We start from the raw sequence: 27801 nt of genomic DNA on the forward strand, positions 1-27801 counted from the left end.
CCTGCTAACCTCCTCCCGGAGTTCCCTCACCTGTGCCTCTAGGACCCTAAGATGGGCACCTGCAGGACAGGTGTGGGGGCGCCCAATCTCTGCCCCCCCGGCCCTGCTGGGGATCCCCTGCAGGCCAGGAGGCAAGGGGACACCAGCCCTCCCATGGGCTCAGTCTGGGTGGAGGCCTCAGACCAGCCCCGGGTAGGCATGACCCCCTGGGCAGAGGCCCTAGCAGCACTCCGCATCAACACCATTGTATAAGCTCCTGTTTGTTAGTTCTATGTGGTGTCTACGTCCTTCCCTGGCAGGAGTCTCCCTCCTGGCCCTTCCTGCCCGCCCGCTGGCGCGAACACCTGCGCAAGCCTGTTTGTGCGCTCTGTTCGCACCGCACGGCTTGGGAGTGCGGCTCCCTACCAGCTCAGCTATAAGGGACCCAGGGGGCTTCCCCTCCGGATCCAGCTCAGCTGGGCCCGGTCCCTCCGCCCCACTTACCTTCGGGGGATCAGCTGTTGCTGCCCCCGCTGCTGATTCCTCTACTGCTGCTGCTTCCGCCTCCACCTCGGGTCAGTAAGTTAGTAAGGGGGCACACGTGTGTGCGGGACACACATGTGCCTGGATCCTCTCCTCCCCGCTGCTGGTTTCCGAGTGCCAGGAGCTACGTCAATCCGCGGCTTTTAAAGCCCGCGGTTTGAATTTCCCGCCGCTGCCCCAACAGCCAATCAGGCGCTCCAGTCTACCCGGAAGTGCCTGCCGGCAGTCCTGCCCCCTACACTCCCTGCTGGGGGGATCCGGTGCCGCCGGAGCCTGCTCCCCGAGGGTTGACCCCGGGGGTGCTCCCTGGCCTGGGGGGACAGTCCCCCCTAGCCCACCCTAGTTGTTCTAGTTCAGTGAAGAAACACAGGGATGTCCTCAAATTATTAAAATATTACAGAAGAATGGGATTGTCCATTCTTCTGCATTGCCCTCAACGTGCTTCTAAGCAGAACAGGTTGAAAAATTAAATTTGCATATAGTGAAAAAAAAATTCTTAGATACCCAGAAGATGTGTCTTGCTTATCTGCTCAGAGTCAAACTGATGGCTCTAGGATAGAAAAAAAAATTCTCCTGGAGGTCAGATTGACCGCCGAGAATCTGGGAAGGATGGATGGGGAGTGCCTTCCTTGGGTGCCTGGGGTATGGTTTGGCTATTTGGATTGCCTGGGTTAAACTTACCTAGGCCAGGTACATACATTACACTTTTGCCAGTATAAGTGATTAGAAGCCAGTCTATACCCAGTTTGGCTTATACAGACTGGTTTTAAAATGGAATAACCTGGTCTAAAATTGCCCCCCCAAAAGGTGAGTGTGTGTTTTGTTCATTACTGTTCTAAACTATGCCATGTACAGAAAACTATGCAACTTGGATTGATTTCAGCTCAGACTTTTTGAAAATCTGTACCTAGCCCTAATGAATTGCCTGTAATTGTTCAGACATTGGTAGCACTTTGAACTCTAGTCAATGACCATAGCACCCAATGGTTTATTTTCCTAAAGACTAAATGCTTTAGTCTCAGTAAAAACATGTGGCTAAATGTACAGGTATTTGGATGAAATATAATGACTTGGGGTATGCAGGAGTTCAGACTAAATGATCTCATGTGTCTTCTGTTAATAAAATTTATGAAATATCCATTTTTTAATTCAATCTGTCTTTCCAGATCAGGGGTGGCCAACCTGAGACACGTGTCCAAGTAGCACAGGCAGCCTGTGTGTGGTACAAATCAACCTGAGGAGGTTGATGGGACAGGAAATAGAAAGAGCAGTACACTGTGTAGGGAGCAGAAGGAAGGGGATCAGAGGAAGGGGATCAGACCTCACAGAATTCCCATGTTTTGTGTTGGTTTGGGGATTGTGTTTTTTGCTTTGTATTATTTTTAAATAAATCTTTAACAAAGAAATATGAAAAATAAGAGTTGCATATAACAATGAAGTCTGCTTCATCATATGATCGAAATAGTTTATAGTTGTTCACTGCTATATGTAACAAGAAAAAACAGAGACAAAGACCAAAGTAAAGCAAGAAGTCAGAAATAGTAGAAAGATAGTACACAGACTAGAGCAAGCCAGATGGAAGAAATACCATATACAGTCAGAAAATTGCTTTGTGCAGACAATGTTCTGTTTCTGGTATCTGACCCCAATGCTTCAATCTCCAGTTTACTGATCATCAACCAAAAATTTGGCTTTTATCAGGATACAAAATAAACTAGATTACTCTGGGAAGTCTTCCAGTGTCTAGGGGAGAAAGTATGTTTCACAGGCAGATGAAGATTTAAAGAGATTCTATGGTTCAGAGATTCTATGATCAGAAGGGATCACTATGATCATCTAGTCTGACTTCCTGCATGAAATAGACCAAGGAAATTCCATCCAGTACTTCCTACTTCAAGCCTAATAACTTGTGACTGAGATGGAGCATATATTTTTACTTTAAAATACATAGAAATGAGCCACCTTGACTACAGGTGACACAGTAAAAGTGCCTTGACTGCCCCACTCATACACTCCCTGATGAGCTGAACAAATTGAAAGTTATTATGTTATGTTTTGGGGGCTAATTAATACCAGTATAATTAATGTTTCGTCATGTGGCTTTTTATTTATGCAGTGGATGGAAATATGCTTAACTGTATATTTATCTTTTTTAATATAACAGGGCAAGGTAGGAGCAGCAGCTGGGCAGTGTGCATCATGGAGTACAAGATAGGCCTGTTGAGAGTCTCTGGGTTAGGGTCAGAGGGAAGAGCAACAAGGATGATGTTGTGGTGGGGGTCTACTTTAGACTACGAGACCAGGAGGAAGAGGTGGATGAGGCTTAATTCAAACAGCTAGCAGAAGTTTCTCGATCACAGGCCCTGGTTCTCATGGGGGACTTCAATCACCCTGACGTCTGCTAGGAGGCCAATACAGCAATGAACAGACAATCCAGGAAGTTTCTGGAGAGGATCGGGAACAACTTCCTGGTGCAAGCGCTGGAGTAGCCAACTAGTGCCCATGCTCTTCTTGACCTGCTGCTCACAAACAGGGATGAACTGATAGGGAATGTAGTAGTAGTGTAGTGGATGGGAACTTGGGCAGCAGTGACCACAAGATGGCTCAGTTCAGGATCCTGAGGAAAGGAAGGATGGAGAGCAGCAGAGTAAGATCCCTGGACTTCAGAAAAGCAGAATTCGACTCACTCAGGGAACTCATGGGCAGGATCCCCTGGGATGCCAGACCAAAGGGGACAGGAGTCCAGGAGACCTGGCTGTACTTCAAAGAAGCCTTACTGAAAGTGTAGAAACAAACCATCCTGATGTGCAGGAAGACTAGCAAGTATGACAGAAAACCAGCTTGGCTTAGCAACTTAGGGAACTCTTCAGTAAACTAAATCACAAAAAGGAAGCTTATAAGAAGTGGAAACTTGGACAGATAACTAGGGAAGAATATAAGAGCATTGCTCGAGCACTCAAAAATGAAGTCAGGAAGGCCAAAGCACAACTGGAGTTGCAGCTAGCAAGGAATATGAAGGGTAACAAGAAGGGTTTCAACAAGTATGTCGGTAGCAATAGAAAGATCAGGAAAAGTGTGGGTCCCTTACTAAACGGGGGAGGCAACCTTGTGACAGGATGCAGAAAAGACTGAAATACTCAATGCCTTTTTTGCCTCAGTCTTCACAGCAAAGTCAGCTCCCAGCCTACCACACTGGGCAGCACAGTTTGGGGAGGAAGTGAGCAGCCCTCAATGGTGAAAGAACAGGATAGGGACTACTTGGAAAAGCTGGATGTGTACAAGTCCATGGGGCTGGGTGGGATGCACCCAAGGGTGTTGCGGGAGTTGGCTGATGTGATTGCAAAGCCATTGTCTATCATATTTGAAAACTCCTGGTGATCAGGACAGGGAACTACAGACCAATCAGCCTCACCACAATCCCTGGAAAAATCATGGAGCAGATCCTCAAGGAATCCATTTCTAAGCACTTGGAGGAGAAAAAGGTGATTAGGAACAGTCACCATGGGTTCACCAGGGGCAAGTCATGCCTGAGCAACCTGATTGCCTTCTAAAATGAGATGACTGGCTCTGTGGATGCAGGGAGACCAGTGGATGTTGTGTACATTGATTTTAGCAGGACTTTTGATATGGTCTCCCACAACATTCTTGCAGGCAAGCTAAGGAAGTATGGGCTGGATAAATGGACTGTAAAGTGGATAGAAAACTGGCTGGAGCATTGGGCTTAGAAAGTAGTAATCAATGGCTTGAAGTCTAGTTGGCAGTCGGTATCAAGTGGAGTGCTCCAGGGGTCAGTCCTGGGACTGGTTTTGTTCAATGTCTTCATCAGGAACCTGGAAGATGGCAGAGGGCACCTTCAGCAAGTTTGCAGATGACACCAAGCTGGGGGGAGTAGTAGATATGCTAGAGGGTAGGGCTAGGATTCAGAGTGACCTAGACAAATTGGAAGACTAGACCAAAAGAAATATCATGAGATTCAACAAGGTCAAGTGCAAAGTCCTGCACTTAGGATGGAACAATCCCATGTACTAGTACAGGCTGGGGGCTGACTGGCTGGGCAGCAGCTCTGCAAAAAAGGAACTGGGAGTTACAGTGGACAATTAGCTGAATATGAACTAACAGTGTGCCCTTGTTGCCAAGAAGGCTAACCGCATACTGGGCTGCATTTGTAGGTGTGTTGCCAGTAGGTCAAGGGAGGTGATTATTACCCTCTATTCAGCACTGGTGAGACCGCATCTGGAGTACTGTGTTCAATTTTGGGCCCCCAACTACAGAAAGGATGTGGACAAGTTAGAGAGAGTCCAGCAGAGGGCAACAAAAATAGTGAAGGGGCTGAGAGACATGACTTATAAGGAAAGTCTGAGGGAACTGGGGCTATTTAGTCTAGAGAAGAGAAGACTGAGGCAGGATTTAACAGCAGCCTTCAACTACCTGAAGATGGGGTTTGAAAGAGCTAGATGGCACTAGATGGCAGATGACAGAGCAAGGAGCAACGCTCTCAAGTTGCAGCAAGGGAAGTTTAAGTTAGATATTAGGAAAAAAATTCTCACTAGGAGGGTAGTAAAACACTGGAACAGGTTACCCATACTAGTGGTAGAAGCTCCATCCTTGGATGTTTTCAAAACCCGGCTGGACAAAGCTTTGGCTGGGATGATCTAGTTGGGGGTGGTTCTGCTTTGGGGGTTCCTGCTAGGGGATTCAACTAGATGACCTTCTGAGGTCCCTTCCAACCCTAACTTTCTATGATTCTATATTTTGAAATTGGAATTCTCTAGAGTAGCAATAAAGTTTGCTGCTCTCAAAAGGAAACTTTCACCCTATTTTTTGCCTCCAAAATCCATGTCAAGTGGACAAAAAAAATGCTGAACTCAGTGGCAAAAATGAGGTCAATTCTTCCCCCCAGCAGCAGCAAACTGCACTGCTGCTCTGTAAAACTATGATTCCCAGAATGCCTTGTACTACATGACACATACTGCCTACTCTGGGGGCTTCTTGTAGCCAGAAAGGACAAAGGAAGTGAGGGATGGGAAGGCAAGGTCCCCTGTCTCCTCCTTCTGGCATCCTTCTCCTCAGGTGACTGCCTCAAGGTGAAAAATTGCTATTGTTGGAGCCCTCCAACAGCTTGAAAGTCCTGGATTTGATTACCCACTCTGCTATAAACTCCTTGTATCAACTTGAACAAGTCAGTTAAGGACAAGTTCTTCAAAAAGGGATTTAGGCATCCGGGGATGCAGATAGGCATTTAGATGCCTGACTCTCACAGATTTAATCTGAATCTATCTGAATCTTTAGGCACATCAGTCTCTTTAAAGATCTGCCTCCAGTCCTTCTGTCTCTGTTTCTCATATGTAAAATGGAGATTGAAGCACTTCAGTACCTGACAAGGGAATTGTGATGATAAATATTGTGAGGGGTTTGGATGCTGTGGTGAGGAGGCCTGTAGGTGCCAAAGTGAGGGCAGGAAATTCTTCTCAGAAACCTTTTGCATGTTTGGGGATGTATCCTCTCTTGCTCCCAGCAAGCATGCTCCTGCCTCTGTAACTAGAAAGCTATCTTAGTCGAAGTGAAAAGGGGTCCCGGGATGCCTCCCCTCAGATTGTTCAAGCTAGACTGCTAGAAAGGAGAAGTCTCATTGGTTCAGAGTGAGTAAGGGTCCAACAGGCTTCAAAAGTAGGTTTTATACAATAGCAACAAAAAAGATATTTTATTTGTTTAGTCAAATAAAGGATCCCCATATGTGTGTGTGATAGAATTATAGCTGCACTTGCAACTATATATAGCTAATTATATAGCTAATACTTAGAAATATACATATACATCCATCATTGTTGAGAGGGCTACATTGCTGAGTAAGGACTGCTCTGAAGAGCAGCCAAGTCTGTGATGGAAGAGAGAAAACATCATAATGGCTAGCAGTGGATGAACTAGAAATTTTAGCCAAATTCACTGGAACAGATGCCAGTTTTTATTAAATGCACCATGCAAAGCAAGTGAGGCCACATTTTGTGTGGTCTTAGGTTGAAGAATGAACTTGGTAATTGAATATAGACCTCTGATAAAATACAAATGTAAAAAGCACATAGAAATATCACTGAGTTCACAATATTTCTTGAAATTGGAAGCTGCCTCTCCTTCATATCATTTGCAGTCTTGAGTATAATAGTACTAGCAAGCAGTGCAAGCCAAAAGTTAAATGTTAGCAAGTCAGAGCATTTGTATGCAGTGTTTCAAATGTGACAAGTAGCATCTTTTAGATGTTTAAGTTCAAAATCTGTCCCATTTTAGAATGTGATAACTTTGAGTTTAAAAAAGTCTAACTAAATGTAGGAGCTGGTTCAAAACCTATGTTTCCTACTCAGCTCAGCATTTAATAAAATAAATCATTACTGAAACAGAAGTATTATTGCTGCCAAAGGAATGTGGAGGCATACCACTGGCATAAGGAAGCCAGACATGCTAGCAGCAGCCGACTTCCTCTCAAACATTCCATGACATGCAGTTCCCATTGCATAAAGAAAAGATATTATAGTCCTATATTGCTGTTTGCAATGAGTGTGAAGTCATTTGAGTCTATGCTTCTTAATTTCTCAGACTTGTAAATTGTCAGGACTTTAGATTATCAGTTTGATGTGGAAAAAATGGAGGAATGTCTCCCAAAATTTCTTGAACTTCTTAGATAAAAGCCACAAAAAATTGAATTTGTAAAGCAACGTTCCTTAAATGGGCTTTGCATATGTTGATGCTTTCCATAGGCTGATATAAAGAATTATGGAGGATTTTGAAAAGTGAATTCTTTAAAATAGCTGAACATCCTATTTTGTTCTCGTCTTTTTTTTTTTTTAGACTAGAGTACTTTTTTTTTTAGACTAGAAAACTATTTAAGGCCGTCTGATTTCCCATGATCATTTTGAAACTGAAGAACAGTTAAATTGTTTCATATCTGGGAGAGCAGTGAGACACTGGGAAAACTATCACTGTACAAAACTGTGAAGCATAAGTAGGTACTTTTACGTAATGCAAAAAGCTGCATAACACCTATCTCAGATGAAAGTACTGGGGGTGCTGCAGCTGAGTGGCAGTGTAAAGCGCAGGGCTGAGGCTGGTGAGAGTGTGGTGCCTGCGCCCAGGAGGGTGGTGGGAGCATGGAGCTCAGGTGGGCAGTGTGTGGGTGTAAGGTGGCCATCGTAGAGGACAGTCCAGTTGTCCTCTGTCCTCTACTGATATGAAACTGGATGCCTTTATGTCCTCTATTTTTCTCTTGAAGCAGCTCAGGCCAGCACAGTGCACAACTCAGCCAGCCTTCCTCTATCATGCAGGTCTCTGCACAGCGCACGTGCAGCTCCCAGTATTCACGTGCAAACAAAGGAAGCCCCACATGATGCCTTCACTATCCCCTGCCATACAGGTCCTGGGACTTTGCCAGGAAGCAGGAGGCAGGGCTTCCCTCTACTTTCAGCAGAGTCCTGGGATCTGCTTCCTCCAGTGGTGCATGAGTGCTGGGAGCTGCATGTGCACCCTGGGGAGCCTGGCACAATAGATGTGGGCTGGCCAGATTGCACTCCTTGCCACCATGTGCAGCACTGGCCTGAGCCATGCTCCACTAGGCAGCAGGTCCTGCACAGGCCGCAAGACCCCCAAGTGCCCACCAACTGCTGTTGCTGTCACCAACTGCAGGGAGCTATGCTCCTTGAGGGGTGTGGGAGGTCCCCACACTCCCCACCCTCCCTCACACCCCACACACCCCACACACACACAACCTGCCCCCAACCCTCCCATATATACACCCCCAGCATAACCTATGCCTCCTTTCACACACAGCCACACCCCCTCACAAACTCCCCTGGACACACACATACCCCACCATACACACACACCCATCCCAACCACACCCCCACTTTATTTGGAGTTGTTATGCATCATCTCTCTATATACTATGCAAACACAAATCATGACAAAATATTTTTGTAATAAAATTAAAATATGTTATAGTAGGTGTTTGACTTTTTAGTATATGATTTGGGTTTTTTTCTGGTTCCATGATGACAACCCTTCCCTCCCAAAAAGAGTACTTCCGGGAGCAAGGGGAGGGACTTCCGGTGGCAAAGGTCAGGGGTTAGGAGCAGGACTTCCAGTCTCAAGACAGCAATGAGGGGGCAGGGCACCTATCAAGGGGTGGGGCTACCCTTGTAGCCCTTGACAGCTCCCCTTGACAGCTCCTTAAGTGGCCTTCCAGCCAAAATAACTGCCCACCCCTGATAGCCTGGTTTACTGAATGTCTGTACATGTTCAGAGTGCAGCCCCAGGGCTGTGAAAGCCCAGTCACTCACCCCAGCCCTGCAGCTTCAGTTTTCCTACTTCTAACCTGACCAGTCCATTTTCCATCACCCCCTCTCCACACCACTGGATAGACAACCTCATGCCCAGTGGACCCATCAACCCCTGCTGTGGACCTGGCAGCACCCCACTGATCCCACCAACCCCTCCCCACAGCCCGCTAATCCCTCCTCCCCAATCCTGACTTCCCCCACCCACCCCAACTACTTAGATTATGTTCCTGAAGCTGCTCCTGGCACTGGCAAACATCTGCACAAGCACAAGTTTAAAGTAAGCTGCATGATTAGGGCCCTACCAAATTCACAGCAGAAGAAGGCTGTGCTGTGGCTCCTTTAATTTTGTAGGTTCCACTGTGTACCTCCCCGCCACTGATTGGTGGAGGGGCCCCACTTGAGGCTCACCTCTGATCGGTGGGGAGGCAAAAACAGCGGTTTTACATATAGCGCCATTTTTGCCTCCCACTGCCAACTGGCAGAGGGGCCCTGGAAGCCCTGCTGCTTGCTGCTGACCAGCAGGGAGGCAAAAACAACATCACGTTTTAAACCATGGTTTTTGCTTCCTTGCCAATCAGGAGTGAGCCGCAAGTGGGGCCCCTCCACCAGCAGCAGGTGTGCAAGCAAACCAGCAAGATTAAAGGAGCTGAAGTATGGCCCACTTCCACTGTGAATTTGGTAGGGCCCTCCACATGATTGTGAATCAGGTTCAGCCAATATCTGCATGTACTTTTTGGAATACAGATTTCCAGAAGTCCAGTCCAGTGCTTATGCCACTAGATAGCACTGTTTCCCAGTAAACCAAGATTTCACCTAAAGGTCCAGGTCCTATGCAGCATATTATGTGTATAGGACCCTATTCCACTCTGCTAAAGTTCCTGAGAAATAGTTAAAATAGAAGTTGGATGCGTACTCCTCCAGGTCACTGCTTTTTGTGACTTCATCTTAAAGGTAAGATGTTCACATGTTACAAAAAGTAGCCCTGTTAACCTTTTATCAGGGGACTGCAGCTGGGTGGAACTGGATCACATTTCAACATATAATAAGTGGATTGGGATCAAACCCAAAATGTCCATTTAGCACTCTAACTGCACTAGCAGTCTCTAACTCAATTCAACTCAGAGCGACCATACACAAATCTTATTTTCAAAATCTGTCTTTCCTAAGCCATAGAGAAAATATGTATGCATTGCAGTATGTTGACATACAGATCATACAAATCATAATTTTAAAACTCTCTGCTCTGGAGAATTAGAATCAAAGTGAAGTTTTGTCCTGAGTAAACAGTGGAAATTATTTGACAACTTGAAAATTGTGAACAAAAAAGATCCATATTATTTGAGTTTTATCACTTTCTCCCTGAAGCAAGGTCAAATAAAGGATTATACAATATATGATTCTGTTGATCAATTAAGACTTTTAAAAAAATCGTGTTGTCCTAATGGGACATTGTCAACAGAGTAGATGTGTTTACTAGATACTAGTACAGAACAAAAACACTCATGTTGTGCAGGTTTGTCCTGGTAAAATCTAGATGACTTTGGTACAGTGTGTAGATAATTTCAGATGTAGAAATGCTGTGAAGGAAGTACAGTAATTTAGGGAATTTCATCACCAACTGATCACTTCAGGCAGTATTCGGCATATTGTACGTGGAGATACAGAACTGTTTCAGGGAGCAAAATTCTGTTCAAGATGGCAAAACTGAGCCATAATGAAAGTCAGAAGAAATGGTTGGACACCACAGTGCAGAGATGCATATGATAGTAACCTTGAATGCGTGCTTGAATTGATCTTTGTACAGCAAATCACCTAACCATGTGCTTAAGTGCTTTGTTGAATGGATCCTAAATATGTAGCCCCAGAATTCCAAAACCCCAAGGAAGCTCTACCATGAGTAGGTGCCATTACATAGTAGACAATCTACTAGGGTATTGTGCCTTATGCTAGTTCTTCCTTCTGCTGTCTGAAATGCTTCTGCCATTCTATTTTCTTCTCTTTGCCACTGCATAATATTAGGTGGGGTTCCATATTTCAATAAGCATACAAACTATATAGATTAATAGAAGACAGGAATGCTGATCTGGAATATAAATGAACACCAAGAGCTGTTGTGTGACAGATTTTTAAAGAGAAGTTCAATAAAAATAATTTAGTAGGTTGGAAAATTCTTCTATATTCCACTCTTACCCTTATTTACTATAAGAAGAGTCTTGAAGAAGTTGGGCAAATTAAGAACAGGCATTTCTTTGCACTAACAACTTTAATGGACCAATTCCCAATACAGGTCATATTTCTAAAGTCAGTAATAGCTTTTCAATAAGTATTGGTGCCCAAGTATGTGTTAAAAGAAGTGATATAAACAAAAGCAAAAAGACAAACATCCTAGCACGCTGGAGAAACTGTAAAGAGCAATTCATCCTTCTGCGAAGACTGTGCCATTATTCTTCCAGGCTTAATGAACTCTTGTATGTTGTGGCCACTTTGTTGCAGCAAGAAGGGACAGTGGGGCTGTAAACTGCATTAGGCTTTTAAAAACCATTACCATCTACATTTTTTTATTCAGTAGTCAATAAATATTGTTTGTTCAGGACCAAACTTCACTTTTATCCTTATTCTCCAGAGCAGGGTGTTTTAAAAAGCAGTATTGCAGTATGTTCAAGAAGTGCTGGATATTCTCTCGAGCTGTAGTGCAAAAAGCACTATAAATGGCACAGATTAACTGGCATTTGTCACTGCAAATCTGAACACTATATCACTGTCACACCTCTCTTAAAACAGTTGTTTATGAAGATATATTGAGTGATATACAATACATGGCTGAAAACCAGTTATGCACAGGGATTTTGAATTTTCCATCTGGGATATCTTTTTTAAATGTTTGGTTTATTTTGTCATTCAGCATTTGGATAATGCTAGTAAAGCCATACTGTTCAGCTACAGCAAATGAAGTGGAAACCAAGTACAGAGCTGTATTTTTTTACATTGAATTTATACTTTAGTGCTGTTTCATGAACATGAAAGGTACTGACCCAAGACATCAGTGGCATTCTCTTGTATTTTGGAAAATTAGAGTAGAGGATTTGTGCATACTAATTTGCTCTGATGGCAAAAGTAATCAAACAATACTTAGAGGCTTTATTAACACAGGCAGTGAGAGAGGCTTGCAGGTTCATATTTGTCCTGCTACAGTTAACTGTTAGTATTTCCATTACAGCAAAATGTAAAGGTGTTTTTAACTGTTCATACTTAAAATGCTGTCCCAGTGGAAACTCATTATATGAGAAGTCCTCAGGGAACTAACTTGTTCAGAAATAGTTTTCAATACAGCTGTTTTCTTTGCTTTAACTTAAATTTAAAAACAAAACATACTAGGTTTGGCAGAAGTTTGTTACATTATTGCAGCTCAAGCTCTAAATATTCCATCTTGATAATGCTTCATGCTTGGATGGGGCTTTATAATAAATGACCTCTCGTCATCTTTAATTGACACTGAGACTCTGATGTGTACTTACAGACAGCACAGGGGAAAGGAATATTCTACAATGGGACTGCACCTAGGAGCAAAGACTATCTATATGGAAACAGGAGTACTGGTAGGTGGTCCCACACCAACAAACATCCCAGCCAACTGCATCAGCAAAAATTTGACCGAATAACACAGGCAAAGATGGGCTGTGCAAAACAGCACCATTTTGTTTTGACTTCTGTTTCTTCATTTCGAAGGGACAGTGTTTTCTTTCATCGTTTTGTTTCTCCAACACTGTTTTGCTGTTTCACCGCGTTTTGACATTTTGCCCATAGGCTATAATGGGAAATCATGAAAATGCCTATAATTTTGTCATTTCATGCCTGATTTGGATGAAAATTGCAGAGATGATAGTCCCTTCTGAGGGCATGAAGCCTACCAAGCTTCAAGGAGATAGATTTAGGGGTTTCTGGGAACCTGCACCTCAAACTGGTGACAAGCAAAACTCGTACCACTTGCCGGCAGCAGCAGCCTGCTGTCATCCCACGCACAGATCTGGGGGCCCACGCCCCGTGGAGAAATGCAGGTCTGTGCTGGACTCTTCCCGCAGGGTGCAGGCCCCAGGATCTGCGTGCAAGACGACAGCATGCTGCCACTGCCTGCTGATGCCAGTGCCAGCACCAGAGTCTGCCCGGCACAGCCCATGCCGAGCACCAGGAAGAACCCAGTGCTGGCACTAGCTCCAGCCAGCAGCATCAGCCTGCTGTCATCCCATGTACAAATCGGGGGCCCACCCCTGCCCAGGAGCCCTGTGGGGCTGTGCCAGGCTCCTTCTGGGGGGCGCAGGCCCCCGGACCTGCACACAGGATGACGGCCTGCTGCCTCTGCTGGCTGGGGCCAGCAGCAGCACCAAGCTTCCTGGCGCTTGACACGGGCTGTGCACAATGCCAGTCCCAGCCAGCAGAAGCAGCATGCTGTCATCCCACACGCAGATCTGGGGGCCTGCACAGAACTGGGGCCCCATGCTGCAGCAAGCCCGACTTCAAAACTTGAAACATTTCAAAACTTTTGAAAATTTTTGAGTGCCCTTGTTTTGTTTTGAAGCTGTTTTGAAGCCTTTTTTAAAATTTTGATTACACTGTTTTGAGCTTGAAACGTGTCAAAACATCCGATGTTCGCACAGACCTAAAAGATATCTTAGGATGATATCTTTTATTGGACCAACTGCATAATTGGGAAAAAGCTAGGGTGCATACAAATCTTCAAGGAGGTTACGTGGAGGATAGATCATATTAAAAACAGCCACCTGATCTAATTTAGTTTAGGTGCAGACCTTATACTTAGATCTCGAGTTAAGTCTATCTAAGTGCAAACTGTACAGAAATTCCAGAAAGGTTAGATCTGTCTAAAAATGGCCAACCAATCCAAGTTAACTCTACCTCTGAGGTAATCTAATTTAGTTTGGGTTGGCTGTTTTTAGACTGATCTAACTGTCCCAAACTTCACTACAGTTCCCAGTACAGCTCCCGCCCTGGGAATTTACTTTTCCTACCCACCCGCCTGGCACCAGGTTATTTTTAGCTGCCCAGCTCCTTGCCCCACTGCCAAATGGATAACCCCACCCCTCCCCTCAGCATCACAGACCAACCAGGGCCCCCAAGCCCACCAATCTCCCTGGTGTGGGAGGGGCAGGAGGCATGGAGACATAGGTTTTCTGGGGGGCGGTTGTATATCTAGGAGTGGGGAACTAATAATAGCCCCTGGTCCTGTGTGCTTGGGGAGAGAGTCTCCCATCCTCCCAAGGCTCCTGGAGACCCCAAAAGCACCTCTGATCCTGCCAAACCCTCCCAGACCCCACCAGCCCTCCACAGAACCCACTTTCTTCCCCTGATCCCCCACAGACACCATCTGCCCCCCAATCCTTCCCACTGACCCTGCCTGTCCCCAGATTCCCCAATCCTTCCTGCAGAATCCACTAGCCTTCCCAATCCCCTGATCTGCCCCATGAATGGCAGCTGCCCCATCAATCCCCACAATCCCTCCCTCTAACTCTTCTTGCCTCTCCAATCCTCCTGATCCCTCCTACAGATCCCACTTTCTTCCTGAACCCCCATAGATTCCACTTGCCCTTCCACTACTCTGTTCCCCGCCCCACAGACTCTGCTTCCGCCCCAGTCCCCTCAGCAGGCCCCCCCGATCCTCCCCACCTCAGAGCCTGCTTACCCTCCTGGTCCTCCCACCCCCCACTAGCCCAGCTCATTTCAATTTATGTGAGATTAGGTGGCCATTTTTAACTTAATCTAACCTCCCCCTAACCTTCCCAAATGTCTGTACACAGCCTTAGACAAGCATTTGAATTCAAGAGATTCTGAGCATCAAATGTGCCTGTCTCCTCTGTTATAAAGCTGTAAGTCACAGACCTCCATTACCCAGGCATCCTAAGTGAAAGTATCTCAAAGGCCTTAAAAGTCCAACTTCTTTTTTGAATCATAGATTCATAGACACTAGGGCTGGAAGGAACCTTGGAAGATCTTCGAGTCCAGCCCCCTGCCTCAGGGCCAGGAAGTCAGCAGGTGTCATAGGATCCCAGCAAGATAAACATCCAAATGTCCTTGAAGGCATTCAGGTGCTTGAAACACCTCCAGTGGCAGTCTATTCCAAACCTTGGGGGCTCGGACAGTAAAAAAGTTTTTCCTTATGGCCTGCCTGAAACAGTCATGGAGGAGTTTGTGACCATTTGATCTTGTCATCCCTTGGGGCTCTCTGGTGAACAGATGTTCCCCCAGATCCTAGTGAACACCCCTGATAAACTTATAGGCGGCCACCAGATCACCCCTGAGCCTGCGCTTTTACAGACTGAAGAGTCCCATAGCGCTCAGCCTGTCATCATAAGGCCTGTTTTCCTGCCCTCTGATCATGTGCATGGCTCTCCTCTAGACTCTCTCAAATTACTCCACATCCTTTTTAAATTGTGGAGCCCAAAACTGAACACAGTACTCCAGCTGCTGCCCCACCAAGGCCGAGTACAACGGACCTGAGATTTGCTTGAGAAGCATCTATGGATGCAAGCCAGCATTTTGCTCACATTACTAGCCATAGCATCACATTGAAGGCTCATGTTCATCTTGTAGTCAATCATGACCCCCAAATCCCTTTCGTCCATAGTGCTAGCCAGTGTAGCACTGCCGAGCCTATAATCATGCTGCAGGTTTTTCCTCCCAAGGTGGAGAACCTTGCATTTTTCAGTGTCAAACACCATCAGATTCTTGTCCGCCCATTTCCTGAGTCTGTCAAGGTCAGCCTGGATCACCTTCCTGTCCTCAGGTATGGATGCTTTACCTCAAAGTTTGGCGTCATTGGCAAACTTGGTGAGTCTGCTTCTGATGCCAATGTCCACATAATTAATGAAGATGTTAAATAATATAGGCCCAAGGACAGAGCCTTGAGAGATGCCACTGGTCACAGCACACCATGACAATTGACTTCTGTCAACCACCACACTCTGGGTCTGACCATGGAGCCAAGCTGACCATGGTGAAGCCAAGGCCACAGTTGGCCAGTTTTGCTAAAAGGTGATAATGGGATAACAGATCAAAAGCTTTTTCAAAGTCAAGATATATGACATCAGTGTCTTCCCCCTTGTCCAGGTGACAGGTCACCTGGTCATAAAAGGAAATAAGATTGGTGAATCAAGACCTACCCATGACAAACTCATGCTGGCTATCCCTCAGGATTTTGCCATCATGCAGTCTGTTGAGAATGGTCTCTTTGATAATCTTTTCTAGGATCTTCCCCAGGATAGAGGTCAGGCTGATGGGCCTATAGTTTTCCAGATCTACTTTCCTCCCTTTCTTGAAGATAGGCACCGCATTGGCCTTCTTCCAATCCTTGGGCACTTCACCAGAGTGCCAGGAGTTCTCGAATATCCATACCAGGGGCTGGGCTATGATGCTCGCCAGATCCTTGAGTACCCTGGGGTGTAAGCTGTCAGGGCCGGCTGACTTGAAGGTATCCAGCCTCTCAAGGTGTTCCTTCACAAGGTCGGCATTGATGGAGGGTAAGGAATCTACATCACCCAGGCCTTCCCATCCCATAATGGGCAGGGGCATCTCATGGGACTGGTGAAAGACTGACGCAAAATACCCATTTAGCAAGTTGGCTTTTTCCTGGGCATCGGTTGTCAACTGTCCCATCTGGTTCAGCAGGGGTCCAATGTGGCCCTTGCTTTTTCTCCGGCTCCCCACATATCTAAAAAAGGACTTTTTATTGTCCTTGATACTTTTAGCCAGTTGGAGTTCAGTTGCAATCTTGGCTTTTCTGGTTCACTCTCTACAGGTTCAGACCAGCACAGAATATTCCTCCTTGGAGGTGGATCCTGTCCTCCATCCTTTGTAGGCCTTTCTTTTCAGACACAGGAGGTCTGCTAGTTCCCTGCAGAGCCAAGCGAGCTGCTTTACCCTTTTGCTGTCTTTCGTTCAAGATGGAATAGGCTTTGCTTTTGCATCCAGGATCGTTCCCTTGAGGAGCAACCACACTTCCTGAATTTCTCTCCCCTTTGGGTTGTGGTCCCTTAGGGCCTCACTGACAAGCTTCCTAAGCTTGTCAAAGTCAGCTTTCCTGAAGTCATGGATTTCTGTATTGCTGACTGACTTGCCAACTTTATGATGGATGGTGAAGGTGATCAGCTCGTGGTCACTGTCGCCCAGATTCTCTTTCATTGTTAGGTCACTGATAAGGTCATCCCCCGTTGCCAGTACCAGGTCAAGCAGTGCTTTGCCTCTCATTGGCCCGTAGACTTCTTGCATCAGATACAGCTCATCCATACACATAAGAAAGCTTTGCGACCGTTCAGATTTGGCTGAGTGCTCTTCCCATGAGATGTCCGGGTACTTGAAGTCTCCCATGACAACCATGGACCAGAAGCGTGCGGCCTCGGCCAATTCCCTGGTGAACTCCTGGTCAAGCTCTTGATCCTGGGTCAGAGGAGATTCCCACTGTTGTGACCCCTGTTCTGTGTTCCCCATGGATTTTAACCCAGAGGGTCTCTAGTCATCCACCCTGGGCACCAGTGTTGACTTGCAGGGATGCATAGCTTTCCTTGACAGAGAGAGCTACACGCCCACCCCTTTCATCCACTTGATCTCTCCTGTACAAGATATAGTCATATATACCTATGGCCCAGTCATGGGTGGAGTCCCACCAAGTCTCCATTATCCCTATGAGATCATAATTGTTTGTGTTGAGCAGGAGGACAAGTTCCTCCTGTTTATTCCCCAGGCTCCTGGCATTCATGTACAGGCAGGCAAGCATCCCTTTGGAGGCCTTTGCCTTGCCCACAGATCATTCCAGGGCTGGGGCAGGGGTGGGCTCCTTAGAGTGCCATGGCCTGCTGGCTTTGCAAGGGTTGCTCAGTGGGCCAGCAGTGATGGTAGTCCCCCCATCCCCCAGCGGGTTGGGTCAGTGCCATCCTCTTAAAGCTTTCGGTCACAGTGTTCTGGCTTGGTCTTCTGCCTTTGTTGAATCACTAGCTGGGGTATAATAAAGGCATTGGGTGAAAACCTGGCAGCATGAGAGTCAATGGCAAAACCCCCATTGCCTTCACTGGAACCAAGATTTCAACCAGAATACACAAGTGAGAAACAATAATGAGAAACATTAGGCTGAGAAACAATGTTGATAGAGGTAGGTGATAATGGAAATATTGCAAAAGATAGGAAATTGTTTCATTTTTCAGGGTTCAGAATGGACTCATATTTGGAAAATTGTCCATATGTTTTATTCAATTAAGTTTTGTACTTTTTATGCAAAAAAAAATCACTAGCTCTAGACAACATTCAGCTTTAAACACTCCCTATTTTCTTTGAATCAAGACCTGTTAATGTTTTAGATACATTCTCCTTGATAAAATTCTGAATATTAAAGACTAATAGTTGTTTGGAAATGGAAATGGGAACTATAGACACTATATCAATGATTAAATAAAAGAAATACACTATCTACTAGAACTATGTAAATTACAGAATGGCAAGGGCAAAGTGTAATGGATAAAACCCAGAAAAAACAAACTTTAAAAGTGTATTATCTCTAGATCTCTCTATTCAACAAGTGTTTATGCACTATCCAAAGACGTGTCATATTTTAGAAAAGCAAATGAACTGAAGCCAACATTTACAAATTTGAGTAGCTGAGCTTTCGACACTTAAATGCATATTTTGTCACTAAAGTAAATGGCCTTAATCAAACATGCAACATTCAATGGAGCTGAGCTCCATTAGTCATCTCATTTAAGAGTCTAAATATGGATTTTCATGTCTAAATTTAGGAACCCCTTTTAAAAATGTTGGTTTGTATATCAGCTGTGTTGGGGTCTGAAATCTATTTCAATTTCAACACATTTGAGTTGGAGCTACATTTATGAAGTTGGCAGAGTGTCCCAATGAACCTGGCTCCTAACAAAAATAGACAAGGTTCTTGATTTGCAAAAATAACAACACTGCCTTTCTTACTATGCCTGTTTAAAGTAGCTAAACTCTAGAGGAAAAACACATGCTTCCAGATAAGTGCAGCCAAATGGAATGATTGTAAACAACAGTTTCAAATGAAATCACTGAATTTGATCCAAAGAATTCCTATATATTTTCTCGGGAAGTTAAATGCAATAAGTATGTAGCATTTTGAAGAGCCTGTTCTTACTATTATAATATGCCACGTATGTCACTGATGGACAGGTCAGGAGAGGTTTTTCCTAGCTAGCATACCTGTTGGAGAGAGAACCTTGTTTGTGCATATTATTCTCTTGAAAAATGTATCTTGATACTTTATTTTCTGTGCTTTATTTTCTGATGGTCAATTAGATCAAGAACTCTGTTGCCAATGCCACTTTACTTGGTGTGTCAGAGACCTTTTTTTCTAAGCCACTTACTGTTTTATCTACATCTAATCTTGGAGCACAGTCATTTGGCAGATCCTGGATGTGTCTATATAGGACATTTACTGTAGAGCTGACTGATCAGCTCCACAGTAAATTCTCAGCATCTACACGTGCAGTGCTATTAGGATGGAATAAACTGATTAAATCCACCATAGGTTAGTAACATATAGGTTAGTAACACCATAGGTTTTCAACACAAGTACTATCCTACGGCAGAATTAATTACTCTGCCGCAATATACATACAGACACTGATGGGGTTGGCTGGGGCATGAAGGTGCTTCAGTACTGGGTTTGCCTGCTGGCTAGCAGCACACTAGAACACCTTGTGCCCCAGCTAGCCCCTCTGCAGCATGTTGAGCCAGGGGGAAGCAACCCCAAGCTGGCAGGCTGTCTCCTCCAACCCTGAACTGCCTGCCAGCCGGGGCTGCTGTGACTCAGTTCAACATGCTGCAGTACCAGGTGTACATGGAAACACAGCACCCAGGAGCAGTAAACTCTGGAGCGAACTGCACCAGAGTTTATTTGACTTCATTAATAGCACATGTAGACACACCCACTGACTGTTCATTTTCTCCCCAAAAATCTAACAAAGACTGCATCTACACAAGACGCTGACTATGCAGTAGCCTGATACTACTGCACAGTAGCATTGCATGGCAAAAACCATGCCAAGACACTACTGCACAGTAGTATTAAGCTACTGCACAGTAGCATCACTAAAAAGGCATTCACCAGCACTACTGCACAGTAACTCCAGTTACTGTGCATTTATTTAGTACTTGCTTATACAAGTGCTAAATAAATGTATATTAACCACTGCACAGTAGCATCTTGTGTAGTTGCACCCAAGGAGAATCAATATAAGTCTACAAATATTTATTGTCACTGCAAATTTAAACCCCTTCATAGTATATGAATTAGTTTTCCCTACTTTTAAAACACATAATGGCACAGTGAGTATGTACAATGGTACATGTAAAAGAGTAAGTAAGTATTGTCTAAGACACATATTAGGAGCTAACAAAACAAAAGGACCTTTACAAATCACTATACAGAGTTGGGCTCAATCAGTGACAAAAGCGTTCAACAGAAAATTTCATATGTTTAAGAGTTCTGTAACTAGCTAGTAAAGAGAACTTTTAAAGTGAACTTTTATCACAATTCTTTTTTTTTCAGGAAGCACACCAAAATCCCCTGTAAAAGAGCACTTGTACAGTTATTTTCACATGTTGAGAAAGAGAGAGAATTGATTTCAGTGGATTTTCCACATATAGAAGGCATGCTATATCAGTCCCTTAATGTGTTATGCTTTTATATTCATAGAAGAGGTTAAAGAGCAAGTCATTTTAACTTAAAGTTTACAGGATAAATTTATGAGCCTTCTTCTATGGAAGAGCACTTATGCTCTATGCAGCTTTTGTCAAACATTTTTAACAAATTATAATAACCTTTGTCATATCTCATTTTCTTACATAAACAAGTCACATTGAAACTATAAATGATGGAAAATTTAATCCACATGGCTTGCATTATCAAAACTGTTAAACTATATTATTTTCCACCATGTCAGCAGTGCATTATCTGTTTTAAAGAAATGTTGAAAAGATTGCTTTTTAAGGGAGATGCCACAGGACCTGCGTAAACAGCTTCCCCAAGCCTGTATGAGCTGACGTTTTTCGTTTCTGAGGCTAGTAGAATCCCCTGGTGTCTGTCTTTCTATACTGTACTGCGGAAAACTCTCTCCACTGGCCTCAAGGAATTTACTCATCAGAGATATAAGGAAGAGTAATGGGAGTCATTGGAACGGTTGAGAGATTCTCCCCATCATTTCTATCTTGACTACATACATTCATTCCAGGATGTAACTTGGCATACAGGCTCTAAGCCTAAAACCATTTTTTTCTATCTACCACTCATTTGGGTATTTAATGATTTAGGAATCTTGTGTGTGTGCTTCTGTAACTATGTCAAATATACTGTTTTTATGAATGAAAAATGTCAGCCCAGAAAGAACATAGATTTCCATTCTAAAAAATAGCTTTTGTAAATAATGGAATAATAGTATCTTTCCTGCTTATACTTGCTCATGTTATCATCATTTCATTATTATTGTATTTTGGACAACTCTTCCTCACAGTCTTGTTTGCTTCCCTGTCCATGTTTCATTCTCCACCCAGTGTGTGCTCCCAGATACCTGTTCTGATAAATGACTTGCTGTTCTACCATAACACTTACACCATTTTAAATGCTGTTGAAACTGCAAACATGTAGAAATACATGCCAATTTAGAATGGTTTGAACCTCCTGCAATGTTTCAAAAGTATACCTGGATAATCAGATACTATTTTGAAAAGGTCCTCCTTAAACCAGTTCATTGTTAAGGGTAGACACCAAGCTTTTTGTGACTAGCATCTGGTCAGTCTCGCAGGTGCAGTATGCACCCTGTACAGCAACTGCCACTCCAGTACACTGCCAAAACTCTACAGCCCCAACCCATATGGCATGCACTTGACCCAGTCCATGCCATCTCAGGCTGCTCTGGGTTTGAGAGCTTGGTCAGGTGCATAGAGAAGTATCCCTACTTCTGGGTGTCCAGAGTTCTGAGTTCTCTGGGTGACTTCCCAGTGTCCTTTTAGCTTTTAAACAGCACTTTCTCCCAAGCTACTGGTTGGCTTTATTCTGTTCATGGCAATTGAGCAGGCTTTGGGCTATCCCAGGCTGATTTGGTTTGGGGTGTGGCCAGAAGGGTAAAGGGGGGTACCCAAGCCATTGGTCAATTTCATTTCATTCCTAGAAATTGACATGGAGGCCTTGGGCAGCTCACCAGAAATCCAGAACAGGGGTACCCCCTCTGTGCACTCCCCACCCTAGATCAGCCTGGAATGCCCCAAAGCCTGGTCAATTGTCATGAATGGGGTGAAATTGATAAGCAACTTGGGGGAAAATACTGTTTAAAAGTGGTGGAGACTGCACAGCCTCCAGAATACCCAGGTCCCCAGAAACCCAGAAGTAGGGGTCTAGGCACACACACGCCTAGCCATCCCCCACAGTGGTAGCACCCCACAGATTTTGGTGAAGTTCAGGAATAGTGTTTATTGAATTCAGTGTTAGTGAGAAGGAAAGTCAGAGAATTATAATTGTAGGCAATTAGCATCTTCTTCTTCCTTGGCATCTAGCCAGTTGGGGTATGAGTCTCCCTTGTCTTCTCAGGGAATATTGGGGAAACTGGAACATGCTGGGTTGGGTATTCACTGTCATGCCTAGTGACAATTTGACAGCACTGCGGTGCCTAAAAAGTGACTGTTCTACTTAAAATCTTCAGTAATGTATGTGTAAACACTGGGATAATTATGAATCAGTTTCCAATCAGTGGCATTCTTGGAATGGTTCAAGTGTTATATCTTTCCACACCCTAGGTTTGCAATACACTAAAGCTATAACCTGAAGTTTCCCATTCTCTCCCCTGCAGTTGGTGGGTGGTACTAATAATATTGCCTTCCTGCTTTCATTCAGGATTGCTTGTAGAGTCATTTACATCATCTACACCCAGAGTAGTTAATCCACCCAAATGTCCTTTGACGATGAGAGCTGCCTGCTAGAATAATTTGCCAACCCAGGAGCCCAGTTTAACCTGTGTTATTGATGACTGAGCACATTTCCATGTTTTCTTACCTGTCTAGCTACCTATCAGGGCCTCTGGGTGCTCATGGCAGAGATCCCCTATGCCACACAGGACAGTGAGGGGCAACGGGGATCACCCCCCTCCCCGCCTGGCACCCGCACAGCAGCTGCCCCATGGCATGGGTGCAGTGTGGCTCAGCAAGGTGCCACACGCTGTCTGGGAGTTGGGGTGCCTCCACATGTCAGCTGGAGCCCACCAGTGCTCAGCCCACCAGCAGCCCCAGCTCCCAGACAGTGCACAGTGCCCTGCCAAGCCACGCTGCACCAGCACCATGGGGCAGCTGTCAAGCAACTGCCAGGTGGGGGGGCAGGCGATCCCCACTGCCCCGCGCTGCATGGGGGGGCTCTCACAGAAGCACCCAGAGGCCCCAATTGCTGCTGCCAGAGCCAGTGAGCGCAGGGATTAAAAAAAAATTTAAGTGCCAGGACTAGGCTGGGGCCGGGTGGGGGATGGGGCTGGGCAAGGCAGCCATGGGGGCTTCTACCATGGCTCTCCCTACCAGGGGAGAGGCAGGCACAACCAGAGGAGATGCAGGGGAACCTGCAGCCACCCAGCTGTGCCTGCCTCTCCCCGGCCAATTCGAATCAGCTCTAAATCTTCCGAAGCCAATTCAACCGAATCGATTCAGGACAGTGATCTGAATCTTCAAATCAAATCACTGTCCTCCGAATCAGCCGAATCCAAATCGAATACTTCCCTATTCATGCAGGCCTAATAGATAGAGGTAAATTGAAATTAAAGATCTGATTTAACCTCCCAAAAGCAAAAAACATTTAGAATTGACCAAAAATTCTTTCTTAAATTCACTGACTCCAAATCTGCTCCAACATTCTATATTCTCTGAGAAATGGAATGAACTCTGAGTTTATACTATATAACTAAGGACAAAATGTGACACCTTGTTTTATAGCAAATAATCTCTGGAATTTTCAACTGCTTGTTAACCTTACATGTCTTTTATACCATAATAACTAAGCAAATGGAATAATTTGCAGCTACTTACGGATATAAATCTGAATATCCTTTCTTTTATAAGGTTTAAATTAGATGCTGAGTAATATCTGGACATGATTTTAGTAATCTAATTGCTTAATTATGCCTCTTTAACAATGATACATTTTCATTATTAATTAGAAAAGAAGTAGTAAAACTGTTTTCAGATGTTTTATTTTTCGATTATTTTAATTGTACTAAATAATTCAGCAAAATAATTTTTAGCATTCTTCATTGAGTACATATTTTGTTTACATGATGATGTCATATGGCTAATGTTTTACATATTTTTAGGCTGAGCATCATCTGTTTAACAAACATGAAATCACAAGCTAAAGAAAAAAATCAATTGAAAATATAATAAATGTATAATTGCTAGTTGCTAATTAACCAGCAGGAAAAGGTTATGAAGGGTGGCTTAAATAAATATGAAAGTTTTCAAAGTTGTATCATCTTTCATAAACTGGTTGTTTTCCTTAGTATGTACTTTCTAAAGGAAGGAAATAAAATGAAAGTGGCTACATCACAATTATTACTGCTGAAACAAAATGGAAGTAGTTGGTTTCATAAAATATTAGGCTGTGGCAGTGGCTGAATAATTTTATAGCAACTTGCTGCCTAAGGCATATGTTTTACTATCTGAAGCTAAGTGCATGAGAGAATTGACCATCTGGTTTTTTTCAGCCTGAACAAATATATAAGCCAGGCTGAACCAACAGAGGCTGAATATAATTACAACGTGTTTTGGCCTGTCTAGCGTACTTGAAGTGGCATCCTCTAATACATATCTTTATGATTCCAATTCCATGTATTACAATGTACAGTTCAAATACTGACGTCAGAAAGTACCTTTTTCATCATGTAAGGCACATCAAATGATTGGACATGTTCTTGTTAGGGCCTATTATTTTACACTTCATCCATCAGTGAGAAACGGTATGAGATAGATTCTACTTCACCTATTGTATTGAATAATCATTGGATAAAATGTAGAAACAGCAGCAGGAGTAAGAGCCTGAATTCATGTCCTCCTATTTCCAAAACAGTGCCAGCTTGATTTGGACACAGAGCATACTCCCTTTAGTTTGTTCTTTTTCTCGCCCCATTTCTCTTTCTATCTTAGCTGCCCACAGAACAGGAGGGATGAAAGTTACTGAGCAACTGCTTAGTCCATGGAGTAGTGATTAGGGCATTTTGCCAGAAAGTAGAAGATTCAAACATTCTCTAACTGAAGGGGTGCCTAGAACTTGGGTCTTTGCTTCCTGTGAATGAGCCATAACCCCTAATCTAAAATTAGGTGGGCTCTCCTCCTCCTCTTAAACAGTTGCTAGTTCTGTTTTTTTGCAACTGAGATTTCCGGTACTTAACATGAGATTTATGTGCTTTCTCAGGCAGATTCAGAGTTAAGACAACTACTCCTTGGATCATTTCTGAGTATGCATGGTTGGCTGAGCCTAGTCACGTAGAGTGGAATCTTGTGTAAAATCTGCATAAGTGACCCTAAGTGCTACTTGTGTATTTGGGAGGTGGAAAGGAATTTGGGCATCTTAGATGTCTAAGTACTACTTAAATGCATAATAGGCAAAGAAGCATCTAGTCGACTTGTCAGTGCCTAGTAGACAGGAAGGCAATGGGGGGGTTTGTATCTTTTATTGGACTAGAGGAATTTAGGCAGGAATACATCCTTATTCTGTCCTATCACTGAGGTGTTCTGAATGCTTCTATTTTAGCTTCCCTTTAAGCCACTCCTTTTCTATTTACGGTTGTTGAACCACTGACCATTCTTGGTTGGAGATTTTCTGTTTTTACCTAGGTGGAACACATTCCCTTTCTCTACCATTCTGTAGTAAAGGAGAGGCATTTTCATGTCATTGGCCAAATACCCAGAACTTTTTAAGAGTAAAAAGTGACTCATACCTACTGCTGTACTCTGAAGGAAAGCATGTCTGTGGAAATAAATTACAGAAATTATTCAGGAACAGTTAATCCTTTTGCTGCTGCTGTTAATGCTGTATTTTACAGCACCTAAAAGTATGCTCGCTGTTTTGCAAGGCAAATAGAAAAACAAAGCCCCTCTTCAAAAGGGTTTTCAGTCTAATTTTAGAAACAATATGATGAGCATTGATAAAAAAAAAAACTGAGGAAGAGGTGGAGTGAGAAAGAACAAGGTGGGTAGTGAAGTAAATTCAGGCATGTATGTCTCTAGGTAGGTTACTCAGAGATTTTTGCTCTGTTCTTTAAGAATAATTACTATTGCCTCATTTCTTGTGAACATTCTGAAAGAAATGAGCATGAAGGAGTCATTTGAATTATGTATGGATAGGGGGTTAGCAAGATACCCTTCCAAGAATATAACCCATGTAATGCTATGGGGATTGTATCCTCTCTGCATCAATAATCTAGAAAATAAATTATGCCTAGTCAGGTGCTCCTCTAAATTGTGCATTTGGCTTTCCTGAGTATTTGTCTTCTTTTGATTCTTAAATTGCTTGACTATACCAGTTCTGTCCCTTCACTTGTTTTCTAGTCTTTAATAAATTAATGATTTGTTTGCCCTGATTCTGTAAGAAATAATCCTGAAGTCAGGTAATCTTCCATTTTGAGAGGAAGGAAAGTCTGAAAGTAAGGGTGTTTTCCAGATTAAAGCACTGGAGTGTGACTCTGGAAATTTGGGATCATTCCCTGCTCTGCCACAGACAACCTGACTGGCATCAGGTAGTTCACTTTTATTCCTCTGTCCCCATCTATGAAATGGGGATATAATAATACTTCCTTTGTCCTACCTAGGGGTGACATGTAGTGGGTGCACACCCCCCTCCCCCCCAGCATGGCAGTGCACCCCCTACAAAAAGGCTGCCTGTGGGCGGTCGCCACTAGCCACCCTGCCATTGACACCGCCAGCGGCGTCTGCAGACAGTCCACGATCCCCGCTGGCCACTGCCAACGCTGCTGGCGGCGTCTGTGGATAGTCGCCACCCCCCGCCACTGACAGCACTGGTGGCATCTGCAGAAGCTCCCCCACTTACTGCCACCATGCTCCCACCGCCACCATGCCCCCCCAGCCACAGGGGGCATGCATCGTTTATGCTCCTACCCTTTTGTCTGTCTTATTCTTTTATACTGTAACCTACTCCAAACAAGGTGTCTTCTGTGGTTTGTGCCCGCCACTTCTACGTCGCTGTAGCACATCGCTACAATGCCTTAGCATCACCTATAGAAGCACCCACAAAGGCTGCAGTCCCTCTCATATCCAAGGGGAACTGACTGAATTTCATCCACCTTCATAGCTCAGCATTAATAGCAATGTATCTTTATGCAGAGTGCTATATCACCTGATACCAGGAAGAGTCCATAAGGAAAAACCGCATCCCTATACAGTGTCTTAGAGTCTGGCCCTTTGTTCCAGCTTGTCATGGTACAATGTAACTTACAAATGTTCACAGAAAGTTATTAAGGGAATGTTGAGGTTATGGATACTATTAACACAGTACCATAAGACAAGCATCTAAAATGTTACACATCTTTCATTTCAAAAGATCTGTTCTTGTGCGGTGAGTAACTGAAGACTGTAGCCAGTGGATGGTTTGTACAAAAGAGTGGTAGAAAATAGAGGCCAGATCCTATTTCACCATTTAGGCACCTAAATGTGACTTTATTCCATGCTGCTGAGGTCCCTAAAAAACCCTTAATATAAAAAATGTATTACAATAAAGAACTAAACCAATTATGGAAACAATGAAACACATTCTGCATCTTGGTCTTAACCTTATGCAGCAACAGAAACACTATCAAAGGGAAGTGATTTTTTGGACTGCAGAGAGATTTCAACTATTGATGGTCTTTGTACAGAATTACCTAAAGCTGGTTTGGACTGGATA

The 27801-nt window shown here is 44.0% G+C and overlaps 1 protein-coding gene across 1 annotated transcript in view; it reads left to right on the forward strand.

The window, feature by feature from the left end:
- Nucleotides 1-27801, forward strand: part of KCNQ5 (potassium voltage-gated channel subfamily Q member 5) — a 635336-nt gene that overhangs the window by 389079 nt on the left and 218456 nt on the right. The window lies entirely within an intron of this gene.

Source organism: Alligator mississippiensis, chromosome 1 (assembly GCF_030867095.1).
Source record: "Alligator mississippiensis isolate rAllMis1 chromosome 1, rAllMis1, whole genome shotgun sequence".
In the NCBI taxonomy this organism is placed as follows: Eukaryota; Metazoa; Chordata; order Crocodylia; family Alligatoridae; genus Alligator; species Alligator mississippiensis.